Raw genomic sequence first — 7,438 nt, forward strand, 5'->3', positions numbered from 1 at the left:
AAGAAAAAAAAAATCAGCCTTGCTTTTTTTGAAGGTGCTGAATTTGGAGGTAATTTGTTACACAATAGTAACTGGAAGATAAATTTGGTACCCAGAGTGGGTACATCAAAGACTCAAAACAGGCTGGGCATGGTGGCTCACACCTGTAATCCCAACACTTTGGGAGGCCAAGGTTGGTGGATTGCTTGAGCCCGGGAGTTTGAGACTCACCTAGGCAACACAGTGAGACCCCCATCTCTACAAAAACTAAAAACATTAGCCAGGCATGATGGTGCATGCTGTGTTCCTAGTTACTCAGGAGGCTGAGATGGGAGGTTTGATTGAGCCCAGGAGGCTGAGGCTACAGGAAAGCATGATCGCACCACTGCACTCTAGCTTGGGCAGCAGAGTGAGATCTTGCCTAAAAAACAAAACCCTGGGATTGTAAACTAGTTCAACCATTATGGAAAACAGTATGGCGATTCCTCAAGGATCTAGAACTAGATGTACCATATGACCCAGCCATCCCACTACTGGGTATATACCCAAAGGATTATAAATCATGCTGCTATAAAGACACATGCACACGTATGTTTATTGCGGCACTATTCACAATAGCAAAGACTTGGAATCAACCCAAATGTCCATCTGTGACAGACTGGATTAAGAAAATGTGGCACATATACACCATGGAATACTATGCAGCCATAAAAAAGGATGAGTTTGCGTCCTTTGTAGGGACATGGATGCAGCTGGAAACCATCATTCTTAGCAAACTATCACAAGAACAGAAAACCAAACACCGCATGTTCTCACTCATAGGTGGGAACTGAACAATGACATCACTTGGACTCGGGAAGGGGAACATCACACATCGGGGCCTATCATGGGGAGGGGGGAGGGGGGAGGGATTGCATTGGGAGTTATACCTGATATAAATGACGAATTGATGGGTGCTGACGAGTTGATGGGTGCAGCACACCAACATGGCACAAGTATACATATGTAACAAACCTGCACGTTATGCACATGTACCCTAGAACTTAAAGTAAAATAAATAAATAAATAAATAAAAACAAAACCCAACCCAAAACATGATATTGTCTTTGGGACTGGGCAGCAGGCAAAGGCTGGAAGGGCCTTGAGAAGACTGTTAGTAGAACCTCAATGGGCCTCGAGGCGGTTAATGAGTGCTTAAAAAGAGAGAAGAAAATGTTATTGAAAGATTGAGGCTGGGCACGGTGGCTCATGCCTGTAATCCCAGCACTTTGGGAGGCTGAGGCAGGTGGATCACAAGGTCAGGAGTTTGACACCAGCCTGACCAACATGGTGAAACCCCATCTGTACTAAAAATACAAAAATTCGCCAGGCATGGTGGTGTGTGCCTGTAATTCCAGCTACTCGGGAGGCTGAGGCAAGAGAATTGCTTGAACCTGGAAGGCAGAGGTTGCAGCGAGCCGAGATTGCAATCTCAGCTCATTGCAACCTCCGCTTCCCAGGTTCAAGAGATTCTTCTGCCTTAGCCTCCCAAGTAGCTGGGACTACAGGCACCTGCCACCATGGCTGGCGAATTTTTGTATTTTTAGTACAGATGGGGTTTTACCATATTGGCCAGGCTGGTCTCGAACTCCTGACCTCAAGTGATCCACCTGCCTCGGCCTCCCAAAGTGCTGGGATTACAGGTGTGAGCCACCACACCCAGCCCGTTTTCAGTTCTTTTGGGTATATACCTAGGAGTGGAATTTCTGGGTCATATAGTAATTCTATGTGTAGTGTTTTGAAGAACCACTAAACTATTTTCCATGGTGACTGCACCATTTTACATTCCCACCAGTTGGCTTCTGTATTTTTTTCTTTTACTCTCAGTACACACCAGAGATTTCTGTATTTTTGATACAAAATTTTATGTATACCTACTTGTTAAACATTATAGTTCATATTGTTAATTAATGTAAATCAATATTACAATCTCTACAATTAAATTCTATATTAAAATATATTTTAAATTCATACTAAAAGTTTTTAGATAAATACGGTATTGAGACTGGGCATGTTACTCACGTCTGTAATCCCAGCACTTGGGAAGCCAAGACAGGCAGATCACTTGGGCTCCCAAGTTGGAGACCAGCCTGGGCAACATGGAGAAACCCCAACTCTACCAAAAAAATACAAAAGTTAGCCAGGCATGGTGGCATGCACCTGTAGTCCTAGCTACTTGGGAGGCTGAGGTGGGAGGATTGCTTGAGCCCGGGAGGTGGAGGTTTCAGCATCTAAAAAGCCAAGTGGCTGAATGCAGAGGCTCATGTCTGTAATGCCAGTACTTTGAGAGGCCGAGGCAGAAGGATTGCTTGAGGCCAGGAGTTGGAGACTAGCCTGGACAACATAGCAAGATTCTCTCTACAAAATAATTTTTTAAAATAAAAATAAATAATTAATAAAAGCCAAGAGGTATAATGTTCAGGAGAAGAAGAAAAATACATGCAGAAATATATAAAAATTATAGGAGACCACTATAAGTTTGGCTAGAAAGACAGTATTTTGGCTACTGAAAATGACTGAGTCCTCTAATGTTGACATTATCAGAACAGAGTTGTCATCAAAGTCAGCTAACTAAAGCATCTGCTTCAAAACATTAAAGAGAAATTTTAGAAGTTTCAGAAACTAGCGAATATGAGATTAAGCAAAAAAGTGAGAAGATGCCGGCAGGGCCCAGTGGCTCATGCCTGTAATCCTAGCACTTTGGGAGGCCAAGACGGGCGGATCACCTGAGGTCAGGAGTTCGAGACCAACCTGGCCAACATGGTGAAACCCCGTCTCTACTGAAAATACAAAAATTAGCCGGGTGTGGTGGCGCACACCTGTAATCCCAGCTACCCGGGAGACTGAGGCAGGATAATTGCTTGAACCCGGGAGGTGAAGGTTGCAGTGAGCCAAGATTGCGCCACTGCACTCCAGCCTGGGTGACAAGAGTGAGACTCCATCTCAGAAAAAAAAAAAAAAAAAGATGAGAAAATGCCATTTGAAACGAATTGCAATAATTATCCACTGTGGCTGCTACTTTGTGATAAAGTAAAAATGATCTGAATAGAGCACATACCTGAATAGATCACAAAGGAAAAGATTTAGATTTTAGGGAATCTACTTCACACAATGGACATTTCTAGAGTTTTCTTTTTTTGTTTCAGAAATGGGGCAGGGGAGGGGGCGTCTCACTAAGTTGCCCAGGCTGGTCTTGAACTCCTGGCCTCAAGGGATCCTCTGCATTGCTGAGATTATAGGCATGAGCCACTACACCTGACAAAACATTTTTCTTTAATGTTCTAATGGCAAATGAATTCATTGTGACTGCTCATGTATTCCAAAAAAGTTGTCCTTATTTTTCATGCATACTTTTCTGTAGTAATGCAATAAAATCAAATTTTGCAACTTAAAAAAAAAAAGGTTCCGAAGATTGGAAACAGTTAAACAGTATTCGTGACCATGAAAATATTGTTTTATTGTGAGGCTTTCTTTTTTGTCTTCTTTTGAGACAGGGTCTTTTTCTGTCACCCAGGCTGAATGCAGTGATGCAATCAATCATAGCTCACTGCATTTGTGGCTTCAAACTCCTGGGCTCAAGTGATCCTCCTGTTACAGGATCTTTGGGGTGTCACTTTTATGGCTGGAAACCTCTGTGGCCGGTGGCATCTTTGCCTGAGTTCTCGTTCCGCATCCAGGAAGAATGAGAAGCGCAGACAAGTAGAGGGTGAGCACCACAAAGAGGAGCTTTATTGACTGTTAGAACAGCCTGAAGAAGCCCCGCAGTGGGTAGCTTCTCTCTGTAGGCAAGTCGTCCTGTTGAGCGTTCATCTCTCAGCAGAGAGGAAGCCCTGGAGTGGTGGCTCCTCTCTGCAGGGGGATTGTCCCAATGTCTGCCCAGCTCCTAGCAGAGAAGAGGCCCTGGAGTGGGTTGCTCCTCTCTGCCACTGGTAGTCCCAAGGTCTCTAAATTCTCAGCAGAGAGGGTAGCTCCTCTCTGCAGCTGGTCTTCCTGTCATGTGCTCAGCTCTGGCTGAGCCAGGGCTTTTATTGGCCTTAGAGGGGAGGAAGTGCATGCTGATTGGTCCAAGGGCAGCCATGGGCAGCCTGGAGAAAGCATCACAAGTTCCCATTCCAATGCTCCAGGACTGGCAGCCTGGCCTCTAACCTTCAGGCCCTCCGTGGCCTGAAGGTGGGGCCTCACCAGGGACCTGTCCTCTTTTGCCCAGGAATCTGTCTGCCTTCTGCTGCCGTTCATGGCACCAGAGCTCACCCCCGATTTTGCTCTGAGATTGGAGCAGGCACCGGGAACAGGGAGAGGCCAGGCAGTGGGAGCAGGCAGTTCTGGGCCTGTGAGGGCAGGGGGGCCTTCCCGGGCCCCCAAGAGTGCAGGGGTGCCTGAGTCTGCAGCGTGCTTTGGGCAGCTGCTGCCGGGCAGGGAAGGGGCCGGTGGGGTTCCTGCCTGCTCTGTAGAGTGGGAGGCCCGGGTCTGCAGGCACAGTGTGGGCAGCTGCAGTGGCACTGGGGAGCTGCTCCTGCCCCATCGCGGAAGGGGCAGGGGCCCTGCTGGTCGCCGGCTCCTGGCAGCAGCGGGCCGTCTGGAGCAGTCACTGCATCACTCCCTCCTCAGCCTCCCAAGCAGCTGGAATTTCAGGAGTGAGCCACTGCACCTAGCTGGAATTTCAGGAGTGAGCCACTGCACCTGGATCATGTGATGCTTTTCTAAAATGAAAGTGTCTTTTTAAAATATTCAAATTGCCGGGCGCAGTGGCTCAAGCCTGTAATCCCAGCACTTTGGGAGGCCGAGACGGGTGGATCACGAGGTCAGGAGAACGAGACCATCCTGGCCAAAACGGTGAAATCCCGTCTCTACTAAAAAAATACAAAACCTAGCCGGGCGAGGTGGCGGGCGCCTGTAGTCCCAGCTACTCGGGAGGCTGAGGCAGGAGAATGGCGTGAATCCAGGAGGCGGAGCTTGCAGTGAGCCGAGATCCGGCCACTGCACTCCAGCCTGGGCCACAGAGCGAGACTCCGTCTCAAAAAAATAAATAAATAAATACAATATTCAAATTGACAGTTTAATAAATGATGCTTTGCAGAATACAACAAAATAAGTGAAATAAAAATAGATTATTTTGAGTCATTTTAGGTATTACATGTTATGCAAAAAATATTTTACATCTTAGAGGATCACCAGACATTACTGGAGGTCCAAATGGTGGCATGTTTTTAATTTTAGGTGAGTTTATAGCTAATCATAAAGAAAGGGAACCAGGAGCAGTGACTCTTGCCTGAAATGTCACTGTTTTGGGAGGCCAAGGTGAGAGGATCACTTGGGGCCAAGAGTTCCAGATCAGCCTGGGCAACATAGCAAGACCCACTCGGGGAAAAAAAAAAAAAAAAAAAGCCAGGTATTGTGGCATACACCTCTAGTCCTAGCTATGCAGGAGAATTGCTGGAGCCCAGAAGTTCAAGGTTAAAGTGAGCTATGATGGTGCCCCTGCACTCCACTCTGGGCAACAGAACAAGACTCTGTCTCCAAAAGAATAAAATAAAAAAGGATGTTGTGTCTAATAACATTAAAACAAATGTGTACTGCTACTAGAAAATTATATTTGATTTGAGATATTATTAAGAATAAAAGAAGCAAATACGTTTGCTTCCTTTTTTAAAGAGACAGGGTCACATTCTGTCACGCAGGCTGGAGTAATCACAGCTCACTTCAGCTCCACCTCCTAATCTCAAGCAATGCTCTTGTCTCAGCCTCCTAAAGCACTAGGATTACAGCCACAAGCTACCACATCTGCCACCCCACTTTAAAAAAATTTTTTTTTTTTTTTTTTGAGACGGAGTCTCGCTCTGTCGCCCAGGCTGTAGTGCAGTGGCCGGATCTCAGCTCACTGCAAGCTCCGCTTCCCAGGCTCACGCCATTCTCCTGCCTCAGCCTCCCGAGTAGCTGGGACTACAGGCGCCTGCCACCTCGTCCGGCTAGTTTTTTGTAGTTTTAGTAGAGACAGGGTTTCACCGTGTTAGCCAGGATGGTCTTGATCTCCTGACCTTGTGATCCAACTGTCTCGGCCTCCCAAAGTGCTGGGATTACAGGCTTGAGCCACCGAAAAAAATTTTTTAATTTTTTAAAGGAGATGGGGTCTTGCTGTCTTTGCCAGGTTTGACTTGAACTCATGGCCTCAAGTGATCCTCCTGCCTCTGCCTCTCAAAGTCCTGGGATTACAGGCATGAGCCACCAAGCCCAGCCCCTCACTTTTGATTGTGCACCAGATGTAGCCCATTGTGAACAAGTGTGTCAGACTGTGAGCACGCTCACATGAAGAATAATGCCATTAACAGTAAAATAAGTTGCATTGACTTTATGAAATCAAAGAAAAAACTAAGTCTAGCCTATGAAATTAGAGGTTGGAAAAAGGTATTAACATAAAACACGCTTTTGGCCCCGGATGTGATCATGGAACAACTATGGCAGGTTATCCAAGGGTGTATAAGCTACCATTTCCCTCCAAAAATGATTATGGCAAATTGTGTCTTCCTCGGCTCATAATTCTTTTTTTAAAGAGACAGGGTCTCACTCTGTTGCCCAGGCTGGAGAGCAGTGACATGAACATGGCTCACTGCAGCCCCAAACTGCTGTGCTCAATCAGCTCTTAATTCATATGCAAAAATTTGCTTTGTCGCCCAGGTTAGAGTGCAGCGGTGTGATCACCTGGCTAATTTTTAAACTTTTTGCAGAGACAGGGTCTCACGTTGTTGCCCAGTCTGGTCTTGAACTACCGGGCTCAAGCAATCTTCCAGTCTTGGCCTCCCAATGTGCTGCTGGGATTACAGGTGTGATCACCGCACCGAGCATGAGAAGCTTTTTAATACTACTAGTCATGGTGGCATTTTCTTTTCTTTTTTTTTTTTTTTAAAGACAGAGTCTCACTTTGTCACCCAGGCTGGAGTGCAGTGGCGCCATCTCGGCTCACTGCAAGCTCTGCCTGCCGGGTTCACGCCATTCTCCTGCCTCAGCCTCCCGAGTAGCTGGGACTACAGGCATCCGCCACCTCGCCCGGCTAGTTTTTTGTATTTTATTAGATGCGGGGTTTCACTGTGTTAGCCAGGATGGTCTCGATCTCCTGACCTCGTGATCTGCCAGCCTAGGCCTCCCAAAGTGCTGGGATTACAGGCATGAGCCACCGAGCCTGGCCACGGTGGCATCTTTTAAAGAAATTTTGGTCAGCTGAACTTAGTGAAAAATTATTTAAGATCATCACTTGGTCAAGAGAAATTCACATGACAATTCTCTCAACTGAAAAACGAGACAGTAGATTTTAGAAATATTCATGAGTTTGGGCCGGGCGCGGTGGCTCACGCCTGTAATCCCAGCACTTTGGGAGGCCGAGATGGGCAGATCACGAGGTCAGGAGATCGAGACCATCCTGACTAAC

This window comes from Rhinopithecus bieti, unplaced genomic scaffold, assembly GCF_001698545.2.
Source record: "Rhinopithecus bieti isolate Rb0 unplaced genomic scaffold, ASM169854v2 scaffold_7884, whole genome shotgun sequence".
Classification (NCBI taxonomy): Eukaryota; Metazoa; Chordata; class Mammalia; order Primates; family Cercopithecidae; genus Rhinopithecus; species Rhinopithecus bieti.